The sequence below is a fragment of the Oryzias melastigma genome, linkage group LG1, assembly GCF_002922805.2.
Source record: "Oryzias melastigma strain HK-1 linkage group LG1, ASM292280v2, whole genome shotgun sequence".
Taxonomy (NCBI): Eukaryota; Metazoa; Chordata; class Actinopteri; order Beloniformes; family Adrianichthyidae; genus Oryzias; species Oryzias melastigma.
The window spans coordinates 22,416,354-22,441,302 of NC_050512.1; the positions used below are offsets into that span (position 1 = coordinate 22,416,354).

The 24,949-nt window shown below is 38.3% G+C and overlaps 1 protein-coding gene and 1 long non-coding RNA gene across 2 annotated transcripts in view; one reads left to right on the forward strand and one right to left on the reverse strand.

The window, feature by feature from the left end:
* LOC112157224 (activating transcription factor 7 interacting protein) overlaps positions 1 to 12,878 on the reverse strand; it is a 30,295-nt gene extending 17,417 nt beyond the window's left edge. Inside the window, exon 1 of the mRNA XM_024289845.2 lies at positions 12,300 to 12,878. The gene's annotated coding sequence lies outside the window, so the exon portion shown is untranslated. The remainder of the gene's footprint in view (positions 1 to 12,299) is intronic.
* A 216-nt stretch (positions 12,879 to 13,094) lies between these two features.
* Positions 13,095 to 20,116, forward strand: LOC118599060. Its single transcript, XR_004948342.1, has 2 exons — positions 13,095 to 15,875; positions 16,113 to 20,116. It is a non-coding gene; the product is annotated as an uncharacterized LOC118599060 (long non-coding RNA).
* Positions 20,117 to 24,949: the final 4,833 nt, after the last annotated feature.

Below are 24,949 nucleotides of genomic sequence, written 5' to 3' on the forward strand. Positions count from 1 at the left end.
ATTACAGACTCAATCCACCCTGCCGCTCCCACAGCAGGGAGGGTAGCTGTTGTCTGGACTGAACCATTGGATTACAGGGGGGTTATTTTTAAAAACAAGGATTCTTTCCTGAAGGCACAAACTTAAAAAATACAAAGGATATAAATAAATAAGTCATTTAAGATTTGTGCCTTTAATTTTCACCAGAGTAAAGTTTTATTTTTTTGTTTTTATGAAAAAAATAAAATAAAAAATGACTAAATGTGATATCTACTTTAATTTCATCAAATACTTAAAAAAAAAACCCTATTATTCTCCTTTTGTGAGAGTAACCAAAGAGTTACAATCCATTCTTTGCCCATCCCCCCTTCTGCTACTGCAGACACTCAAAATGGCCACCAGTGTTGCTGCGAACAGCATGCTGAGGACAGGCAAGGGCAGATCATATAGCAAACTCCGCCCACTAAAAAGAACAGGCACATAACAAGTCTTGTCCGCACTTCAGTCCACTCCAAATTCTGGTTTGTGGTTGTGAGAGCTCAGTTTTTTCTATAACCACTAAAAAGCTAGAATTTCATGATTAAAAACTTTTTTTTTTACCTTATTCCATTCAAAGACACACACTGAGTGCACTGTTTTAGAGCTGCCTTAGGTCCCTGGGGCTTCTCAGTAAATAACTTAGTCGAATTGCATTTTTTTTTTTTACAATGTGAATTGTTTAAAGTACCTCAATCTTTTTGTCAGTAACAAACATGTTTACGTAGCATTTGAAAAATGTAAGATGAGTGCTTTTACTTATTTACATTATCAAAACACTGAGAAAAAAAGTAGTAAACTAATATTAGCCTACAAGACTGGGTTAAAATAAGTCAATTTATGAAGGCAGTTTCTGCATTCCAACATTACTGCGCATGGTGCGCACTCTTCCCTTCCCCCACACTGACTGCTTGCATCTGGATTCACTGAAACTCAAAATGGCCACCTGGTCTGCTGTACACAGCCAGAGCTTTGGCTGCAACACTTAACAAAATATTCTCAACCTTTTGCCACACAAGAAAACTATTAAACTACTGCATAAAGCATCAAAAGCAATACTCTTTTGAAAAGACTGAAAATATTTATCAAAACTAGCTTAAAATATAATTTGGTTAGGTAGAGAGCATTCTACCACAAACAAGACTAATTTGAGTCAAGACATTTATGCTAGCTTAATGTTAAACCTGGAATTTATAGACTGAGCTGGTGTTTTCTTCTATTAAGTTAATTTCCAGGAACATGCCTGGGCAGGGTAAGCAGCAAGTCTGGACAGCAGAGGGCTGTGAGCGTCAGTGCGGCTCAGTTTTTTTCTGGATGTCAGTTTGATGAAAAGAGCGGCAATCCATGCAAGAGAGAGTACTTTGACTCATTCCACTGTATGAGACATACTTAAATCCAGAAAATGTAAACAAAATGAGAAGTTTGGAAACTGAAACTGAGGGGAGGAACTTGAATAAAAATGCAAAAAAGTTATATTTGTATTTTGTAATACCTGGTACCATAATAGGCAGGGCTTTACTTTTGAATTATATTTCAAAAAACATGTTATTGTAGTTCCTATCACCAAGCTTAACTGATAGTTTTTATGTAACAAGACATTTCACATTTTTCAATGTTGTCGTTGCCCAAACTAAATAAACCACTAAAGAAAAAATTACTCCTAATAAATGACATACTATTCAGAATTCATAGTTCGTACAGAAAACTACTGATCAAACAATACCGTTAGATTTTGACAATAGCACTAAGCAAAGTGAGGATGTTCTAAATGAGAGGTGATATATCCCAACAGGTAAAGTTTTACAGTGAAAAGAAAAACAGCTAAAGCACTGCTTCCAACTGTCCGTTGCTCAAATTTTGTACGCACTTTTTGTCTACCCCCACCCTCTCCACTCTCTTCTAGAAAACCAAGGACTAGCCAGAGAGCTGTAGAAGGAAAAAGGGGAAGAAAAATAGGAGGGGGACGGGGCGCGCAGAAACAGGAGCTTCCATGTGAATCAATTGAGCACATGCTGCCTTTTCTTTAGCATTACGCAGCAAAGTATTTTTTAGTGTAGCTACACAAACACATTGTAATATTTACAAAGGCTCAACATAAATAATACAACTGAGTGCAAGTGAAAAAGCTTTCAAGTCAGTACAAATTTCAAGGAAAAACTTTTAATTACAGAACATTGACAATATTAACATTCAGCTACCACTAAGATATTTAAATAAATGTCAGACTAGATGATCAAGCTATAGCTAGCTCCACGCAATCCAGGTCTACAGGCAGACACAGAGCGTCAATACCCCTCCCCCACAACTGCAATCTGCTTCCCACTGGAGTTTTACTGCCAGGGATGGACTGAACCATTCTAAAAAAAGGGATTCTTAACACTAAAGGTGAAACATGAAATACGATCATAACAGAAAAATAGAGAAATTACACACAAGAATGAATAATGTATCCAATTCATACTAGACAAATAGATAGTCTTGAAAACTCAAGTTTTCTTTAAATTGGAAAAAGGGCCACCTTTGGCCTAGAAAAAGCAATCTCCTGTACTTTTTCAGGCAGATACAGTTTGTGTCTTTTCTTTATTTTTCTATTGCAGTATTTTGTTTTCTTTTTTTATATATAAGAACAGAGATCCTTAATAATTGTGGTGGTGTCATCATCATCCAAAAGTAAACACTAAAAATAAAGACTTTTTCCAGGTTTTTTTTTTCGCCTGTAGCACACATGTGGGGGGCAAAAAAGTAATAAAAATAATACTTTTTCATTTAAAAATATGCACAAACTAACAGCGTCTGCTTTTATTCTTCAACAATGGTCTTCAAACTAGCTTATTTAACACTTCCCCTCCCCCGCTTCTACAGTAAATCCTAAAGCACAAAATGGCTGCCACAGCTGTTCAATTTCATTCAGATCTTTTAGTTAATCCAACAATTACTTTAAAATACATGTATTCTGCCTTGAACAGTAATATAAAATAAAAAAGCAAAACTAGTATATATTTATATGCACAATTCAATTGAATTCATTTTACAACTTTAAATTTATAACTTGTTTATCACTACATTGTTTGCAATTCAGCTTACACAGTGCTGTTATTGGGAGAGGGCGTATTTTTTATTAACCTGCCATGAATGTCAGTTTTTTTGTATGTGTTAAAAATAAGTATGGCTGTTATGACTGTGGTAAATGGACTGTCGTTTTTTCTTACTCGTTACTAACAAGGTTGGGGGTTAGCATTGTAAAAGTAACGTTTATTTTAGAGGCATCATGGTGCACTCGCACCGGATGCACTTCGAGTATTAAATTAGCGTCTGCTGTCTCTCTTTTGACAAGTGTCAAATTTACTGCTCGACACCTTGACACCCCAGCCGCGGAGCAACCACCTAAGTTTTTCTGGGCTTCTTTTTTTTCCATGAAACATAAAAACCATAAAACATGGATGGTAACTTGGGTTTATATGTTTTGAAGAGCTATTCAGAGATGCTGGAGAGCACATCACCTTGTTTGGATTCACCAGATCATTCAGAGTCTCTCCCATAGCGGTGTACTTCACTTTTTCGGCGGGAGCTGGAACTGCGCCTAGGTTATGGCCGTTTTAAATGTTACTTTTGTCGGTCTGTGGCCCAGTTTGAGCATCAACTCAAGAGGTGTTCTCCGACTGCTGGGCAGCCAACTGCCGGCAGGCGAGCATAGCGAGCTCCACTATCCAGGGACCGGCACCTGGGGCAACGACCCTGGCTAGCTCTGCCGGCCCCTGAGCAGCAGAACTTACTAGCTCTGGAGGCTCCTGGTCAGCGGTCCAACAGGCAGCAGGCCAACGTCAAAACTTGATCGTTCCAGCCCCATGGAATGGACAGGTCGCCGCTGACCAGTCCAGGGTGCATCCCGCCATCACCCAACAGTAACCATTACATAGAAAATGGATGGAAGTTCAGGATAAAAATTCTCGCATTGGGCGGCCATAATTAATCTTTATTTTTACCCTTTGATCAATTCACTGAAAACATCAAGTGCCCAAAAGCAGAGTACCTGAGTACCCCCAGAGTACCCCCCCCCCGACGCTCAAATAGCACCGCAAAAACTCAGGTCGGTTCTTTACAATGACTTAACATTGAAACAAGACAACCCTGTTGTGTGAATTGCGCTGGTGTGAAGGCACCATCAGTCTGTTTTTTTTAAGTGTTGCAAACAAGGTTGGGAGTGAAAGGTACTGCAAATGCAGTAAAACAGCTAACATGCTGCAAATTATAGACTTACCGTCTACCCAGTTAATAAAGTCTGACTGACAGACTTATGAGTTTTTTGTCTCGCACGATGTGTCTTATAGTTTGGCGTTATATATCAAATAAGTTTGAAAATAAGACTGGTGCGCCCTACAGTAAGAAATAATGATAATGGTGAGCAATTAATCAAAAAGGATTTAAAAAAAAAAAGGTTTTAATTACATCTTATCTTTTAGTACTTGCTAAATCAGTATGTCAAAACGATGGATCTACTCCGCAATTCAGGAGTAAGTGTCTACTGATGTTTTCCTCGGATGTGAGGTCTAGTAAACTTTAAAAAATTAAACAACTGTGTTCTCGGACAAATAAGCAGCTTTCGGTTTTTAGCAGATAGGAGCTGCTGGCAAAAGTTTGCGGGTTTTTTTTATTTTTTTTTAACCCTAGCTTTTTACTATTCTGCATCCATTCTGAGAAGTATACAAGGAAAAAAAAAATCCTAAGTGGAGGTAATGAAGTTGGCACCAAAAGACTTGATTACAACAATGTCTTTTTGTTTTATTTTTTAAAGGAAAGTTTAACCATTTTAACACCAGAGATTTAGCTCCAGTGTTTACATTCCTTCAACTACTGTAAATCTTAAACTGTTTACGCAATTATTGTAATTCCAGCAGATTCCGACGCCAAGCAGCTTGATGGCTAAGTTGGCTCAGTTGGCTTGGATTGGTGCATGGGAAACCAGTGTTTGTTTCATATGCAGTGCAATGAGCTTATTCCAATGCGAGTCCCTAGGCAAAACCCCCCTTGTTACTTCCCAACTATGTCGCCTCAAGAGGCCAGAGTCTGGATTTCCCTGTGCCGGTCCCCAGCCCAGATGAAATATAGGCTTGTATAAGGAAGTGCACCAGCCGGCCCAAAACTCTCTGCCAAAACAAATGTGGCTTTGGCGACCTGTGCCGAAAGGTGAACTGAACAAATAGATTCAGAAGTTGAGAAAAAGTCTAGTAACAGTTGCCCATGCAATCTACGTAGCTCAGCTAATTCTGTTGCAAAGAAAAGAGACTTTATGACATTACACAATACTTTACATGGTAATGTGTTGCACATCGGTGCACAGCCAATACAAAAAGCTGCATTTTGCATCATCAAAATCAGTTGATTAACATTGATCATGTGAAGAGTTAAAGAGCGTGTCTTATTTACATGTTGACAGCAGCATCTGCGGTTAAAGGAATAACAAACTTACTGAATTAAGTTTGTTGTAACAGCAAAAAAAATTAGCGACCGCGGGACTCGAACCCGGGTGACAACATTGAAAGGACTGAGTTGTGTAGTAGTATGACTGTCTTAACCACTCGGCCATGAGAGGGATATGGAAAAAGAACTAAGGCTGTAGCCACTTTATTCAAGCACGTATGTGAAACAAAAAAACACTGCGTTCGATGGGCTAAAGCGATAAAACATCGCTTTTTACGCCTGTTTTGGGACAACACGAGACGCCGCTCTTCGTGGCCAGAGACTGTTTTTTTTTTGTTACAACACTTTTCCTGGAGATTATTGACCCATTTAGTTAGCCATACTCCGTCTCCCCGTGTGCGGTTACCTGCACACATGGGGCAAATCCACCCCGCTCCTCTTTTAAATTTTTTTTCCTAGAGGTACTTGCACAAATCGGGTGTTCACAACTTATCTGAAATGTGAATCTGAATGGATGAGATTGAGATGAGACTGTGACCATTTGAAAGACTACATTCCTTCGTGTGAGTCACATCTCTATGTAAACAGACAGTGTGTGGGAATGAGGGCTGGGAATCTCAGGGTAACTCACGATACGATGCGATTCACGATACATGACTCACGATATCAATAGTATCCTTATATGGCAAACATTGCAATAATCAATATATTACCTTGGTAATCTATGATATATAACTATTTGTAAAACAAATGTATCTTTTTATTTTTTTCAAAACCTTCTTTTAGAACAATTTAAAACACTCACAATATGTTCATGTAATGCTCTATCCAACATTGAAATAAAATGATCAATAAATACTAATGTGTCTTTACTATAATTACATACATTTTAAGGTGACTAATATAAACAAAGCTTCAGTTAAGAACCAAAATGCAGAGTATATCAAATAACCTTCTCACTTCAAACAGCAATAAATGTGGAAATAAAAATTCATAATGCTGCATTTTAATTAATTTTATGTCAGATAATTGATTATTATTGAGGCATGATATGAACTTTTAGCCTGTTTTTTATAATATAATATTATAATATTGTTACTTTACAGTGCTGGTATCCACATTCATTCCCCCTCCTTTTATTAAAATTTATTGCACTTATCTTTGATAATCAACGCTTTAGTCACATGGTCCACGTGCGTACCGCTAGCATACACACCTGTTGGATGAATAACACCGCTAGACGTCTCATTTGAACGGTCAGATGCTGTGTACCTCTCTGCTAGGATCAGGTGGATTTTAGCCCGGTGTTTGGACAGGTTACTGCGGTTACCGCCGTCACAATCCATGCTATGTTTCACTAAAAACACAGCGTGCTGTCTGCTTCTACTTTAGAAAAATACAGACACAGCTCAGACCTTTTCAGTCACGGCTGCTCTGCCTCCCGCGTACGTTTTCATCTGTATGAGGAGCAGGTGGTGAGCCCCGCCCCTCCCCACTGAATGTGGAATAGTAGCAAAGTACACTCCATGTTCACACTGTACCCACGCAACTATGTTTTTAGGCATTTAGGCTAAAAACGTATTGGTCTGGTCAAAATTAATGACGGGTTCGTTACGACATCCTTACATTTCACTATCGTGCTCACGCAAAGCGTTCCCTGGTGGACTTTTTGGTATTATTTTACGAAACCGATTCAGGGAAAGAGAGGACCGATAATCGTTCATGAGTTGAACTATCGCGATAGTTCACCATATCGATATTTTGTCCCACCTTTAGTGGGAATCACCTGTTGTTCGGTTCCTGCACTTATCCCATCCATTTCCAAAGAAAGGTTCCTCATGAAACTTCTCGTTTTACACACCGTTTGACTGCTTTTGCTGTTCAAGTGACTCAGTGTAATTGAGAGAATCTGGTCGATTTTCAAAACTAAAACATTTTTCAGAAAAAAAGATTGTTAATATGTAGTCCTTTACCTCAAGGGTCGAAGGTGTAGCTGAAAGAATCTGGTTATTTTTCAAAACAAAAGAATTCCAAGACTCAAACAAAAAGGTAGAATTTATTGTTTTTTCTGCGTGGTCTCCATGGTCTGGTGGTTAGGGCCCACTGCTTTAGACCACAAATGGTTACTTAATACAAAATATTTTCTTAAAATATTTTAGAAAATGTATGCTTATGCGTATATAAAAAGATGTTCATTTAGTCAGAAATGTATGTTTAGGTTGATCGAGCGTTAGTATTAGCCATCCCATCCCAAATCTCATTATAGCATTAAGCTAGCGGACTTATGCATTAGATCAATCTCTACTTTTATGGAATAACTATTGATCTATTAAGCTTGGATCGATTCATATCGATTAATCAATTTCATCAGCCCAACCCTATTTCCTATGGGTTTACAAAACTATTGCGATATCATAGTAGACTGGATTAGCTTTTATTTCCATGTTCATGTTCCCAACTTCCCCCCTTTGCTTGGTGGTGAGATTTTAATAATTCCAAAACTCAACTGTTTAATGTATTCACCCAACTGCCTTAACATATAGATCAACTAAATAGCCTTTTCTTGTCTTTGATCCTTCTAACAACCCCAGCTTCAACTCCTTTGTGAAGGCTTTTCACAAGGACACGAATGTTGAGCATGAAGGTTTAGTCTGTCGCTTTTACTCCAATTCATCTGAAGAGATTTTTGTCAGGAATCTCCACCAGACAGTCAAGTTCTTCCACACCAAAAACACTCACCCATGTTTAATGGACATTCTTTGTGTCTCTAACCCCTGGAGAGGTGGCGCAGGAAGCGAGCACCACCAAATTAGTTCCCACATTTTAAAAAGTACCTCTTCACTATCTTTTTAAAAGCCCTCTTAAAGGGTCCCCACAATCTTCTGTCATACCAACTACTCTAAAATCCTCATTCACTACATCCCAGAACCTCCTTTTAAGTCTTCCCCTTGGCGTCCTTAATGGTAGCTCCCACCTCGGCATCCTCTTACCAACATAATTAATTTCTCTCCTCTCAAAATGTCAAAACCATCTCAATCTGCTTCCCAGCATGCATCTGGAAAACATCTACCATGAGCTGTTCCCCTGAGGGATTCATACCCCATCATATTTATCCTCACAATTACCAAAGAGAACCTCAACATCTTCGAGTTGCCTCCTGCTCTTCCCTCTATCGCTTTCTCAACCCCTAAACTACAAAACATGGCTGCTTCACCTTCATTGGATTTTTAGGTAATTCTTTGCCTTTGCCTATTTGTTGGGTCATTTAGAGGTCCCCACAGTGGATCAACAACCTCCATCAAACCTTATCATCTGCTTCTTGCCACATCACATCTTCCACCTTTATGCCCTCCTTGACTACATCCACGGACCTCCTTTTTGGTCTTTCTCATGGCTTCCTTACCGACTGTCCCTCCTCTCAAAATGTCCAAACCATCCCTGCATTTTCCTGCAATTCATCCCTCATCACCCCCCAAAAGAACCTCGTCTTCACCTGCAGCTCCAAATCCTGCCCCTGTCAGAGCCATGGTCTCAACCAGAAAATGGCTACTCTCAAAACAGTCTATTTATGAAGAAACAGATTTTTCCAGATTTCCAGTTACATCTAAAATATAAAAGAAAAGCAGAAAATGTATATTTCCCTTTTTTGGAAACAAGGGGTCAAATACACTGATTAAAAAAAATTACAAATAAAATCTCACACCACAGCCTCCAAAATTTGCACTTGCCCTAATGGAGTCATATGGGAACCATTGTACTGATAACCATTAAACTTAAACTAGTCAGTTAGATTGGCATTAAACAAAATATTAAAAAAAAAATGGTTTGTCACTCCAGAGAACAAGTCTCCAAGGCTTTAGAGTTCAGTGTTTGCGCATAAGAAAAATGCTCATCAATTCTAGCTTGCCCATATCATAATGTATTGCTTAGCGCTAGAAATGGTAAACAAGTTATATTGTACTCGCAGTGTGTTGTGATTAGAGGATTTCCAACAAAGATCAAAATTTTTGAAAAGAAACACTGTGGCTAGTTTTCTAAAAAATGTTAATAAGATCAAACAACTGGCAGTTTTAGTAGAATAGTAAAGAATATGTTAACAGAAGTTAATACTTAAATACTTAACAGGTTTAAAGCAGCTTAGTTATCAACACAAATGATAGATGGCAATAAATCCAATGTGTCCATTAGCTATGTGCATTTAGATTTACAACAGGTCTCTACAAGCGTACAAAGCTATTCACCTAGCATAGGGTATGAATGAAGAAGAATCCAGAAAATACCTGAGCAACAAAAGTCCCATTTCTCATCATCTTATCTGTTAAACGCTCTCCCACTACCTCACACCTATCCAGTTTTGAGCCAGATCCCAAGTCAGATTAGGAAAACAAAGACGTACATGGATCTGTTGGTCTGCAAGTGGATGAATAAGAATGGAGTGGAGCAGAGAGCTTGTGGCCTGCCGATTGTAGCAACTAGGTCACGGATACAAGTTTTTCCCTACAGAATTTTTTCAGCTGCTCCCAATTCACAACAATTTAAATAAAGAAATGCTCAGAAATACCATTTAAGCTTGATTTGTTTTATACATGCCCTATATTACGAGGAAAATGCCTCAAGAACATTTTTTTAAAAATCCACGTTGCCTGAGTTAGTCTTTAAACAAACGAGTTTGAGCTTTTACACATCTATAGCAGCCATAGGTTAGCAGCTACAGAAAGCAAGTTTACATTTGACAACATAGCTGTGCAAACAAGACTGGGGGGTGGGGGTGGGAGGCCTTTTACAAGTGGGCCTGACAAACACCTTTTTTGCGCTTTAATGTAATATGTCAGTTCAGCCATACCACAAACCAAAACATCCCTCATGTATATAGACAAATATGTTCACAAATGCAGTAAACTTTGCGCACACATTGATCACCTAATCAATGTATTATCATAAAGATGGTCACTCACAATTTACAAAACAGCTTTAAAAAAAGTGGGTGGCACCTCTTGACGAGTACTTCCTCTTTCGGGAAAGAAAAGAAAAAAAAAAACGGGTGACTGGACTATGATAATGGACCACGTGAGGCCAGATGACTAAAGATGTGGGGGAGGGGAAAATATAAACAAAACCCTAGCAGTTTCAGAAACAGTTTTTACATATCTGAAACTGTTAGCCTTGATTCTTTTCCTACAAATGAACAATATATTGATTTTTTTCTCCAGAAATGTGAGCAATCTGACTCAATGTTTTTTGCTCTTACATAAAAGCTTGACACTCATCACTATATTAGAGTTCAAACAGACATACACAATTTATATGGTTTTGTACAGCAAAAATCATTTTTTAACTAAGGATCGATATTTATGTTAGGCCACACCCACATTCTAGTGCATTGTGGTGCATGGAAAATTACTGGGCTGTACCACTTTGAACCAAGAGGGGGGAGCATGGAAGGAATGCAGCTTTATCCTCTCTGGGTTAGCAAGTTTTTGAGTCTTTCCTGCATGACCCTCTAAGTTTTTATGTAAGGGAGAATAAATCACATTTATCAGTCCATGAAGAATGTACTTTTTTGTACATTACTATAAAAAAATCATTAACATTTTTTTTTACATTTGGATGAATATTAAATCCCATCCACCAGACCAACAAATCAGACAAATGCCAACCTTTAATGTGCCTCTACGTTAACTGTCACCACTGTGGAGCTGATTTTAAAATTGCTGCTTCTTCTTGGTCAAAGACAGCATATGTAAAAGACTGATGCATACATATTTTCTTGCCCCCCTATACGTGTCAATTCAATTATCAGTGTAGAAAACAATAATTAATAGTGGCTAACATATAGCATTCGCTTTGGCGACTTTTATCGAGAAAAAAAGAGGAAATCTTGCGTCTGAAAAACTACTTTCTTGACATAATCTGAAATACAATTTGTCGCCAAACTCAACTATACTAAATTTTGCCAATACAACTTTTAACATCAACGGAAGTTGTTGTAAAAATGATAAAAAAAAATAAAATAAAAAGAGGGGGGAAACCCCTAATTGTTGTTAACCAGAAATCGTACAAAATAAATTATATTTCTTAGAAAACCTTGAAATTTTGTTTTAAACAAGTTATTATATTGTTGAGAGTAAAATTATTATTATTATTTGTAGATGAACCTGCATTAGGCGAAATCAATGTTTATTTCTTGAAGGGTAACCAAACAGGACAGGTGCAAGCGGACTCCACTCAGCCCAGATTTGAAAAATGCAAAAGAGGGGGCGGAGCTAGAGGAGGCGGGCTGAGTTTCGGGTACTTTTTCTTTTCCATTGAATTCAACATTACATGTCACAATGAAAATGATAATAAAGGGCGATGTACCATCTTACATGCAACATACAGTATTAAATTATGAGCAGCAAATAAGAGAATAAAAAATATTATTTAAAATAAACATAATGTATGTATGTAAACACTCAAAATTATAAATAAATAAAAAGGAAAAAAGGCACTAGATTGAAAAAAAAAAAAACAATAAATTAACCAAAACTTTCATAGCATGTTTTTTCTAGTATTTGAAGAAAGGAACAAAAGGTTGGATCTTATTTTGAAAAAAAGAGATATTTTTAATGATAAATTTAAGTTTCGGTAACTAGCTAGCAACATTTTCTGATAGCATGAAACACACATTCGTTAAAACAAACAAACAAACAAAAAAACACCCACACAAAACGTCCCCAAAATATAACTTTTGCTTATATACAGTATTTTTGTATTTCCCAAAAAATTTTCCCAGCATCAAATTAAAGGGGGGGATCACATTAAAAGAAAAAGTCAGGGCTAAAAGATGGGTGTTCTGCTAGCAAGCTACATGCAGTACCATTACTCACCGGATGGCCGCTATCCACTGCTATTATCTTCAGCCGGCTCCGTCTCCTCTCTCTGTTATCAGCTTTAAAATCTTCCGGATCCGTTAGGGATCTGGTGCGACTGTAACCTCTACTTTTGACATGCAGGATGGTCAGAGAAGTATGGAGGTTGTGCCACACAGCCTGAATCGCGGTGGTCGCGGTCCCAACCGACCGTTGGATCAACTCGGAAATAGGCTCCTCCTCTTTTCGAAGCAGCCGCGCGCACACAAAAAAGGTGTGACGTCAGCAGCTGTTGCGGTGGGGGTTGGACGGTGAAAGACCTCCGCCGTTCGCGCCGTGTGTATCGACCTCAATTTCAGTACTCCTCGTGGTATTTTTTTTCCTTAAGTCTCCCCTCTGGTTGAGGCGCTGAAGGTGGTGCCCGTGCCGCTGAGGTACGTATGGACAGCTCCAGAACTTGAACGGTCGGTTTGTACGGCTTAGCTGAAGAGGACTCACCCCTGTCGGTGTGTTCACGCAGCAGCAGCAGCTCAGTGTGGAGAAGCTGAGCTGCAGGATGCTAGACGCAGCCTCATAGAGCCAGCAGTGCAGGCACAGACTAGACACAGCTCCACATTAGCATGGGGAGGGAGGGGTGAGCGATTTCTCCTTCACAGACTAATACCCGGCTGAGGGGGAGGGACTTATTCAGGGGGAGGAGTTATTTAAAGCACAGCCTAAAAAAAATTATGTTAGCAATGCAGGGCATTCACAGTTTTGTAGAGCTATCCGAATACTTCAAAAATCCAGTCCTTAAGAAGTTTGCGAAAAAGCAGTGTGCATCGATGCTCAGTAAATTGGCAAATATAGACCGCAATGCATTGCATTTGAAAATATTTTCATGTGAAAAAATATATATATTCAAAAACCATCCAGATTTTCATCTTCAGAACAGAGTGGATTTACCAATAGTCTTTTTAAAATTATCTTTCTGGGGGGGAAATCAACAACATCATAGATGCTGTTTAAAAAGAAAAAAGAATCCAAATCCAGGGCACTAGAGAGTCCCACTAGAGAGTCTCACAGTTTTTTAGTAGTTAGGGAGCAGAAAGGGAATTCGGATATAACCGAAATGACAAAGTTAAATAATTTGGACTATGTTTGTGCATTAGAATTGACTCATCTGTAGTCAAGCACCAAACGATAGTTACATGTTTAGAGAATTTACTGCACCAAATATGATCAACTTTTCATCTTTTTAATTGCACAACACAACTAAACCCTCACCTGGACCAGGTGTATTGTTTGTAGCTATCCTCTGATCTCTATTACACAGGGCAGCCATTTTGTTGACTCACTTCTAGATTTAAAAAAGCTGTAGTTCCACTGCAGTCCAGCAGAGGGAGAAGCTTTGCTTACAGTCAAAATGGACGCTCCTGGACTCAATAAATACTTTCCACTATCTCATCAACTGCAGTCTGTGTCATTGCTAGCTCCTTGCACGTACCTACTACAAAAAACATGTGATAGGAGTACGAGTGTGTTGCTGCACTCTTCCTTGCCTGATGGTTTTTTCCCTCTCGCACACTCATGCACACCAGACATGGACTGCAGTGGTAGTCTAAGGAAAGGCAGCCTTCAGATCAGATCTGTGTGTCTTTAATGAGCTTCTTGCATGGATACAGGTAGACAAGCAATGCACTTCTAACATGTCAGAGCAATGTTAAATGCCTTAAGTAACATTAAGATTTGTTTGCACAAGAGACTACTCTACTGATGGAACACTTGCATGCGAAAATGCAGGCATCTGTATTCGAAAACAGCAAAAAGATTAGAAAAATAAACCATAGACTGCTGTGCTTATGCATTTTATTCATATTAAAGTGGTGAAAAACAAACTTACAAGCAAGAAATTGTATTTGTTCAAAGCTAAGCAAATGTTTTATGCTCTGCCTGGGAAAATAAAAGGATACAAACAGGATTCTATTACCTTTTCAGTCCTGCTGCGGAGTTCTGGCCTAGCGAAGTTAATATTTTACTAGAAAAAAAAAACAATTAAAAGAATGTTTATGTAAATCTATATTTATTCTGTCAATAATTGGATGGTCTTGTGTTTCTGCCAAAACGTTATGAACCTTAGTCATGTTTCCTTCATCTGCGCTGCCTCTTTGACCTTTCTATGTGGGAGATTTTTACTTTTTTTCGAATTACCGTAACTCTTCTTACCCTGACGCAATTATTGTAATTCTAGCATTTTTTTTGAAGGGGAGAAAAGTGACCTTGTGGTAATATGCACACTCTTTAGTAGAGAGGTTCTTACTCAATCCGTGTAAGTCCACTGATTTTTGTTGTAGAGAATAGTGGCTTTGCGTCATTATGCAATACTCATCTTCGTAAAGTGCATACCCGATATGAAAAGCCATTCTTCTCTGCATCAGAATCAATTTATTCAAGTCGATCACGTAAACAATCAAAGATTTCTGATATGCCGAAGACCTTGTGCTGTTTTGGTGTCCCATGGGACATCTCCGGTTTTACAGGGTCAACGAATCTGCTTCTGGGAAGTTTTCTTGTAAATTTGTCCCCAGCAACTGTCACTACCAGTTCCCATGAATCACTTCAGACAAAATATGCAACTGATTTATGTCAAAAGTGTGGCTGCTTCTGCAAAACAACTATTTAAAAGATGACCAAGACATCTAAAAGGAAGGAAAGTATGGAAATGACTTTTGACTCAAGATACACTATCCTTGCCAAAACTTCCTCTGAATTTTTTATTTTACAGAATAGAACTTAAACCCCTCCATGATATCTTTATTTGTCTTTAGTCCATAAAGAAACACCACCAGAATGGCTTCTAAAACATATTGCGGTATATTCACATTAAAACGACTTTAAATGTCGTACAGAATGTTACCCAAACATGAAGACTTTTGCAATTTGATTGTAAAGACTTTTTTTTTTTTTAATTGTCTCATACAAATGGCTCTGCATTACTTTTGTCTCTGCTGTCAGTCTCCAACCACAGAGCCTCTGGTTTCTTAGCTGCACACTAGCCCTCCAACATTTTTGTTTTTGCTTTAAAAAAAAAAAGAACAGCTACAAAAAGAAAAAGTGCTGAATGCTACTGTTGCAATTAGGCCACACCCACATTGTGGGACAGTGGCTCATGGAAAAATACTGGAACGTACCATTTCTGACTACAGGGGGGAATACATTTTTAAGAAATCACTTTGTTGCCATTTAGTTTTAACAAATTTGTTTTCTCTCACATTTTTTCTAAATTACAGAATAATTTCATTGTTTGAGCTTTTTTTTTGTAATAAGCATTAAAGTAACAAACATTTTAGTCAAATTAAGTTTTATCTAATTTCAAAGTCTGTCTTAAAGCTTCATGATTTACACAAAGAATAACAAATTTCTCTTTTTTTAATTTGTTTGTTTCATTTAAAGTTCTACAAAGAACAAAGCATCAGTCAAAAACTGCCTTCCTGTGTGCCCCTCCCCCAAAACAGCTCCTCTGTAGTCTGCTGGTTCAGCCGGCTGTGTGTTTTGGCACCAACGCATAAAATCAACACATCATACACATGCGCGCACAGACTCTACCTATGATATGTAAGCATTCGGGCTAGCCGCTATGTTTCACAGCACTCCTATGATTTAAGTCTATTAAGGGTAATTATTAATAGCACATGTTGAATGTAAAAACAATGGTAGAATATGTTAATTATGTCTTAAAAATGGTAGAAAATGTTAAATTACACATATAGTGTTTGATTAGTCTTTTTATTCTAACAAGATTTTTTTTTCTTTCGCATCTTGACTGCTGAAAACCCGGATTGGCTCCAGCAGACGCCTATGAACACTGAACAAAAGAGGTGCCCACCGAACGTGGTGGATGACATGTAAAGCAGCATCTCTGCTAAAGGATTGTGAAGATTTATATTTTATTTTAAACAATAACTTTAACTTGTGCTTATTATGTCTACCTTTAATTCACCAGACAGCGAGTTGAAAACACAAAACAGCTAACAACTTGTCAGTTGAAATTAGGCCCCACCCACGCTCTGGGCTCTGTTTCCTGGAAAATTACTGGAGCATACCATTATTTTACAGGGGGAGAAGCTTAAAATTGATATTCTCTCTTTTCTGATCTTTTTTTTCCTGCTGTTTTTAAGCTATTTATAGATAATGCTATTTTTTAGAGACATTGCTCACAAATTAATTATAAATCCTTTTCATCCTTGCTTAAAAAAAAATAACACTAAATTTTGATGTCTAAAGCTCAACATATATACACGTATGTTAAAAAAAATACATTTTGTTCTGTTTTTATTTTTTTTAAATGTCCTTAAAATAAGAAAGGAACAAATTGTGGCTTCCTGTGTGCCCCTCCCCCAAGCAGTCGTTTCTGCAGTGTGATGGCTACAATAGATGTGTGTAGACTAGAGTGACTGCTACACTCTTGTTTGGTTTGAAAAGATAAGCATTTAAATCGTGCTTAAAAACACACAAGCACACCCGTAAAACTGTATTGGCCCATTAGGTTTGTAAACAGAATTTGACATGTTTAACATATAGACAAATGTAAAAAAAAAATAAAAAATAAGGGATAGCGGCGTGAGAGAGCCAAATGCTAATTAATATTTGATGTTTCATTGTGTTTTTCTGTTTGGTATAACTAAGGATGAATTTCCTGTTTTCACTATTTTTGATGTTTAACGTAACATTATACATTTTTAACTACATTACCCAACTTTTCTGGACACAGAAGGTAAAGGTGACTGAGAAAAATAAATACATTAAAAAAGAAAGAACAAAATTAAGTGAAAATCTCGAACCATGTTTCTTTATTTTTTCACAGGAGGATTTGTTAAAGGTTATCATTCTTAGCTCTATTGTGTTAAAACTGAATTGATCTCGTGATTGAATAAGAGTGCGTGAAGTGTGTTGTTTCTCTATTGCTGTTTGTTGGACTCGTGACCTGCCCCGGCTGTTTTCTGCCTGTTGCTCAACAACGTCTCGGATTGGCTCCAGCAGATCCACGTCACTCAGGAACAGCTGTGGTAGGCGGGGAAAGTACACCAGGAATAGAGATCCTTATGCATAAACACCATTAAATGACTTAGAATCTGAAGTCTTTGTTCCTTTAACTGCGGTACTTATCTCATCTCATCAGTTGCAGAAAAGACAAGAGATCCTACAAAAAACAGGATTTGTCTTTGAAGTTAAGCCCCACCCACATTTTAGAACAATGTAGGTCATGGAAAATAACTGGAATGAACTATTTCATGAGGGGGGTTAAATACAAGTGTAACCAATGTAGCTGTTTGCCTCTATACTTTTACTCATTTTTGAACTTTTTTACACTTAAACCTTTTATTTAACCGTCAAGTTTTAGTTGTGTAACAATTTTTTAGAGTTTGAAAGCCTATCTTAAAAAAAGATATATTTAGAACATTTGCCTCCACATCTGTATTCAAAGCGTGTGAAATAAACAGTGATTGCATGATTGATTTTTTTTTTTTATTCCCACAGGGCGAACAAAAGAAAAGACAAGCAGATATGAATTTTTTGTTTTTTTTCTCTTCCATTCTGTCAACCACACAGAGTACTTTGAGCTCAAATGAGCATGTTTCTTCTTTTCATACAAATGTTTGTGTCAGGAGGAGTGAATAAATATCGGACATGTATACCTTTTCATAGGATCACGTGGGTAAGTAACTCAGTCCGATTGCATCACATTTCCTCGTGTTCTAACAAATTTATGCTGCCAACAAGCCACACCCACATTCTAGGAATCCATGAGAGATTTCTGGGTTGTACCATTTCAAAAAGAGGGGAGGATGAGTTTACAGGGTAAAAAAAAACTGTCACAGCTTTTTCCTCAGATTTTCCATGATTACATTTTAACGCTATTTTAGGTATCATTGTTCGTGATGAGATCAATTCATATATTTTTTATTTTGAAAATTTGAATCAAAAAAGCTAGTATATGGTAAAGAAAATAAAAAGCCCATTTTCATAAAACAAAAAAAATCATGATTTTTCTGTGCCCCTCTCCTCCCTCTCACTGCATAATCTAAAGTGTGCTGAGGTTTTTTCTGTGGGTATTAACACAGCGTAATTAGCATGATAAATTGCTTTATTAAAAAGTCGAGCATTTTATTGATGCATAATACATAGGGCAAAGCATTTGGTTTCTCCAAGGAACTAATAACTTGTGGAATAAGAAGTCCACTGTTATAGTTTCTTGGCCCCTTTTCACACCACGGCGCATGATCGTTGGCACCTTCACTTCAATAGATGAGACCTTCACGCGTTAATTTTTCATGTCTTATCCACATTTTCTCCCTATACTCTACAATCTTAACTCATGCCAGCTATTTGTTCATCCTTAACCCATTGGTGTATATACGTATCAAACCACATAGGCTTCAAAATTACCTTAATTTAGCAACTATTTGAAAGCAAGTGATTTTTTCTTCCCATAGCTGGAAATAAATTAAGGCGTCAAGGGGTTTTAAGGAACGGAAACATTAGAGTTAACTAAAAAGAGGGTTAGTTTTTTTCCCATTAATTGCTGTCAAAGGGAGCCACCAGAAAACAAAAAACAGGTCAACAACTCAACTTCTTTGGCCTAGGGATGTAGGGAGTGGGGGTTGACTTGATGATGTATCATCTGGGAATACTTGTATTGATTTAAAATCTTGACAAGATGTTATTTAATTAATTCTTTATGAGCAAACGTAGTTTAGAGTTTTATTTTGTTATCCAATCAACCCCCTGACCACTTATTGGCACTCTGAATCTACTTGGGTAAAAGAAACTTGTAGCCAATATGAGATACAGTTGCTCTGTTTAATGTTGTGATCATTAAAGGATAACCAAACCCTAAATCAACTTTTTTTGGCTGTTGATCTTTATGAATGGGGTTTTAAAAGTGCTGCCTGTTGGTCATTGCCAAATTAAAATAAACTTGCTTAATCATTGAAAATATAGTCAAAAACTATCTGTGTGCTGCTCCCTACAGGTTGAAACAAAGTACTACAGTTGACCTTCGTGATTGGTCTAACCATTTAAGTTCCACATCATTTCAGAAGTCCCATGTCATGATCTGCTGCTCCAGTAATGATAAAAGTCCTGTTCCACAGCCCTGGATTTTCAAATTTCGGCTGTGGGCGGAGTCAGCCTCCAACTGTCCTGCTTGGTTACCCTTAAATAAAATGAATTTCTACCATTCGGATAGAGTCATGGGATCTATGATATTCATTGTGAGACACATATTGCAATGTGTTGTATAGCCAATACACACCCCTACCTCAGCCTATTGTTGAGAGGGAGGGTTTAAACACAAGTATGTGCAGCAACATCTGACACTGGAAGCAGAGAAAAGTTAATATCTAATACAAATAACACTAATAAAATAACAGAAAGGTGCAAACCACCACAACCGCACAGAGAATGAGATGATCGAGAATCTGCACGCAACCCTCTCGTAGCTCAAATGCACTGTGCTTAGCTCAAGGCTAAGTCCTGATGCCCGTTGGCCAAGGCCACATCATACATCGGCTGGTGTTCTTCCATCGTCTGGTGTTAAGAAAATTTCGGGGTCCAGTAAAAGAGAGAGGCAATTGAGCGTCAGAAAGCAGCTGGTTCTCACTATTCTGTCACACCACATCACTGGGTGTGGATGGGCAGCGATTTGACATACCACAGCAGCGCAACCACACAGCTAAAAAAAAAACATAAAATACAAGAAAATAACCATACCTATAGACAAAAACCCACACCTGTTCATGCAGCTTCCAGTGGACAGCTTAAAGGAGTCACTGAAGCGGTACAAAAAAAACAAAGAACGGCCTGTGACATGAACAACATGGCAAAGATGACCAGAAGCAGCCAACTGGAGGGAGAACAAACACTGAATCTACCCGGCTCCTGTTAGTGCCAAACATCACCCGCTAATCAACGGGCGAGGCTGCAATCAGAACAATCACAACTCTAAGTAGCATTTGAGGCTACGCTCAGCGGAGAAAAAAAGCAGCATTTGAGGCTACGCGCAACACTTGCATGCTAAACTCAGCCCTTACCTGACACAGAGGGTTGATGATGCAGATTCTCATTACCAGAGAGAACCTACTTCTATAAGCCCTCTACAGGTGAACAGCTGGTGCGTACAGGTGGAACTAATTTACTAAGTGGCCCCCCACCTGCCACACCAGTCCTCCCATCTTTTCCGGTTGACACAATAGACAAGTTTGTGAAATCTTCAAGTCTCATCACTGAGAGATTCTGTGTGAGCCTTTTGCAAAGAGTGAGTGTAATGTGTCCATGACTTGCTCGGGTGTATCCTGATCTTCACACAATGACAGCGGAGATAAACTCCAGCAGACCCCTAGCATCCTGACAACTGTGAAGGAGGTGTAAAAAAGCATCTCAAACACTGATCGTCTTCAAGAGATTTGTTTTAATTATAATGTCTTTATTTTGCTTCATTACTGAGAAATTGATAACCCTTGAAAAAGTAAATAAAATAAGTTACTCTGGTCTGGAATTTCCATTGTTTGGATTAATACCATTTAAAGTAACAGCATTTTTCATTGGTTTTTATTGTGTAACGGAGGAATCTACTGTTTTCATTTTATAACTATTACCATTAAAGAATGTTGCATGCGCTGGATCACTTAGAGATGATTTCATAAACTGTACAAACCAAATACACCATTGGCCGGTGTTGTGCCATAAATCGTCTCTCTGATAGAAGGGGAAACTGGGTGGGTTAACAACAGGGTAAGTAATTATGATTGGCCAAGTGCAGTGTCATGTTTCACACAAACACCAAACAGGTGGAATAAGCTGCAGAAATACTGAGTTTTCCTGTTTGATAGATATTTTCAACTACTGAAAGTAACTATAACTGATTACTTCTAATGAAGAATGTTCACATTTATTTATACGAAGACATATTTAACTGGACAAATATTTATGTCTCAACTTGTCCTGTCCAACACCTGAGCAAATAGATCGGAGCCGAAGGCCTCTCGTGTTGTGGATTTTCTGACACACAAGGTGTATATTTGTATAAACTCCTTTTGTAATTTAGGCTAAACTTTATTTATATTGATTATATATTTCTTTTTGTTGGACATGATGGTAAAAATAGAAGAGGATAGGAGAGAAGGGAATGTTAGGGACTAGGGGTAAAGAACGTCGCAGAACGTTGGTCTGGCAACAGCGCAAGCTCAAATATCTGAACCTTTCTGAACAAAGAGCCGATTCTTTACCAGGAGTCGAATCGGAAGAATCGGCTCCCAAGAAAGTGCCCATCACTAACACACACAGGCATACAAACAAAAACATGTACAGCACTTCATGTGGAGCTTAGAAAACGTTGCCCGACCAGGCTCACCCACATTAGAGGGGCCCAGCGCTCTAGGGCAAGGACCAAAACCCAGATGGGATGTGATCCCCGGCTCATGGTCAAATATTCTTTCACTTTGTGCATAGGATTCAAAATGAAGCCTGAAGTCTGAAGCCTGGAAGGTTGACCACAGCTTTCTCCTCCCAATTCAATGACATTCTAGAAAGAGCTTTTAATTGGGACAAAATCCAGAAGGAAGCTCTGTTGGATCCACCACTACATCCACCCACCTGCAACAAAAAACAAACAACTCTAAAACTTTGTACATTTCAGTTCATGTTAAAATTTTTACAGAGTATTAAGACCACAAAAAAGTAATATTGCAGACAGTCGTGAATTTACGAGATCCTTACTGTCCAACAAGTGAACGTCATGTGCAGCAACAGAGCAGACCGACTAAACTCAATTTGGTTAAACTGTCTTGGATTTGAACAGGTAAGCAGATTTATAGTTTATTGATGTTTTATTCATTGATTAGTTCTTTGCCGGATCTCTACAGTTGCTGTTATTGAAGCTATCGATATCCTCTGTCCACTTGCAACCATTCCTTCCTCCCTGAAAGACAAGATCCTCCAAGTCTTTGTGATGCTTCTGTCTGAAGAGGCCCACTTTCAGAATTTTCTATTTTCTTAAGCTAATGTAGCAGACTATTTTCTCTTTGTTGTTTTGTGTTAAAACGGGACGTTTCATTTTGGGGAGGGGAAGTATGTAACCTTTTTTATTCCCCTTTGGTGTTCCTAGTGGGCATTACAGACACATGACATAAGGCGACGAATGGACTTCTGGGTATGTGAATGATACGGGCAGAATAACATGGGAGTCCTCCAAACGTGTGTTTCTGAGCTCTTTCGTTTACATTTTACTAGTGTAGCCGGAAAGCGGCAACACTAATAATAAATTGATTTTCACCAAAAGGTTAAATATTTATTTGTTTTGAAACCTATACAGAAATAAAGGTTCACAAAATGCTCTGGGTCTGCACGGCTCCGATGAAAAGATAACTTTGATTTTTTTTTTTGGCTAATTGATTACTTTTTTTCTCTTAAATTTAGATGTTTTAAAGTTATAGATTCATGATATTTAAAATAATAAATGTATGTCTTAAAAAAATGTATGAGAAAAAAAATAATAACTTTTAAAGTCATAAATGTACAAGTTTTTTCTCGTAATTTCACAGTAACCATTTTCTAAGAAGAATTCCAAATTTCTTTCTTTTTTTGCGTAGAAAATCAAAAAGGCAGATGAAAAAATATTCTGCCCACTGTTGTAACAAGTAGTAAATAAAACAATGTTCTTCAAAAAGGTTGTTTAAAAAAACTGTACATACATTGATTTTGGTGGTAAACCAAACTCAGAGGGAAATGGACCTTCTGCAACATGCGTCTAGTTGATTCTGGTGGAACTGTAGCATTTGGCACTTCTGGTTTGCATTAAATTTGGAACAGAAGGTGGAGACTTGGATTTTCCATTGAAATGAGGTCACACCCCAATGCTCAGATGGTGGGGGTCATGGAAGCTCACTGGGGTGTACCATTGGTATATGTGGTGGGGGAGCTTAGAAAACAATGACTGCAAGTGTTTTTTTGTTTTTTCCCTCATGTTAGACCCTTTTGAACCCCACCGTGCCTCTGGTGGAAGGCTGGCGCCAGTGTTTGGCAGCGGAGTGTGTGAATGGGACTGAGATTGTAAAACGCTTTTGGTCTTCATGGAAGATAAAAGCTCTTATAAGTATTTTCAATTTATCATTCAAGTTACAAACTTGAATCAAAAAAGTTATATGCTAACTTAATAATAGTATTCCCCCACATCAATCGTTCCAAACATTTGGTTGACAGATTCTCCTGAAATCGCTTCCAAGTGGGAGGGATGTGGACTTCTATCAAGCTCCTGATTGGTGAGAACGGTTGTCATAGAAACAATGACTTAGGCTGATTCGTATCAATCAGTAGGTTTACTGATGTGCTACAATGTGGTGGCGTCCATATTGGAAATAAATAGTGAGTGAATTGACTTCATTTGGTTGGACCATTTTCTATAGTCACACTCACATGGTCCAGTTCTCATATACAGTCATCGGCTAGGCTATACAGTTAAATGGCGCACTGAACCTTAAGTCGCTTTAAACCCCTGAGACTTGGGCTTTCCTTTGGAGTGCCTTTTTTGTAGTTTTCCCCATATGTGCACACAAGATTTCAGGAGGTTAGGTGAGAAAACAGTCAGAAATAAATCTGTCAGTCAGTCAGGGTTTATTAAAGGCGATCCCAGTCATTCTAGAAAGGGGCAGCTCCAGGATTTTTTCTCTGCAGAACCTCAGAGGTTGCTAAGTGACTGTAAGGAGTTGCTAATTTGTTTTCATGTAAAATTACATTTCCAAGAAGGAAAGTAACAGGAACGCATATTCATACAATGCTTTAGATTTAAATTTATAGTCTTGTCAATAGATTGCACTGTTTAACTGTGTTAACTGTCAAAGTCAGAGAAAAAAAATGTTGAAGTGTGGTAGGAAAATAAGCAGTCATTTATTCAAGAGGAGCTGTTGAGAGTCCAGGGAGGAAAGGGTCAAAGCAGGCCCTACCCGCGCCGCCCACGTCTCCTCTGTTGCTCGACGTCTGTCCAAAAAGGTGTTCATACGCTTTACAGTACACTCCTGCTGCAGGAGCTGCGTCCTATAGAGTGATTTTTGTGCCATTATTCCAAGCCCAACACTCACTGTTTTGAGCATAAGTTGAGTGTAACAAGCTGATTGAGTTATTGAACTCATCACATGTCCAAAGATGAGTCCCTGATTGGTGCAACCTCGCCAAAGTTCAGATATTTGAACTCTGGGATTGCTGCACTGCCTAAATCCCATTGTAGTACCTCAGATCCTATCTGTATCATTGGCCTAACATTGCAACTGGCCACTCCTGATGCGCAAATCGTAGGAAACAAACAGACGCAGCTTTAGGTTTTTATTTATTTGGTGTTGCTTTGCAAAATCTTACAGTCGGGTTCACAGCCAAGGGCTACCACCTGGTGCCACCCCTAACTCTAGAACTTGTTTGTGACATGCAACGTGTTAAGTGGCGAACTTAGCAGTTTGGGGGCCCCAGGCGAACAATAACATGGGGCCCTCTGCCCCTTCAAGCGGTTCTCCAGGGAAGGTTGAGCAGGCTCTGGCACTCATGTGGATTCTACTGCTATTAGATCTAGTCTTTTAACTCAAGTAGACTTTGATTTTAATGAATCAATAGCATTGTATTTATCAGAGGAAACACTGGAAAGT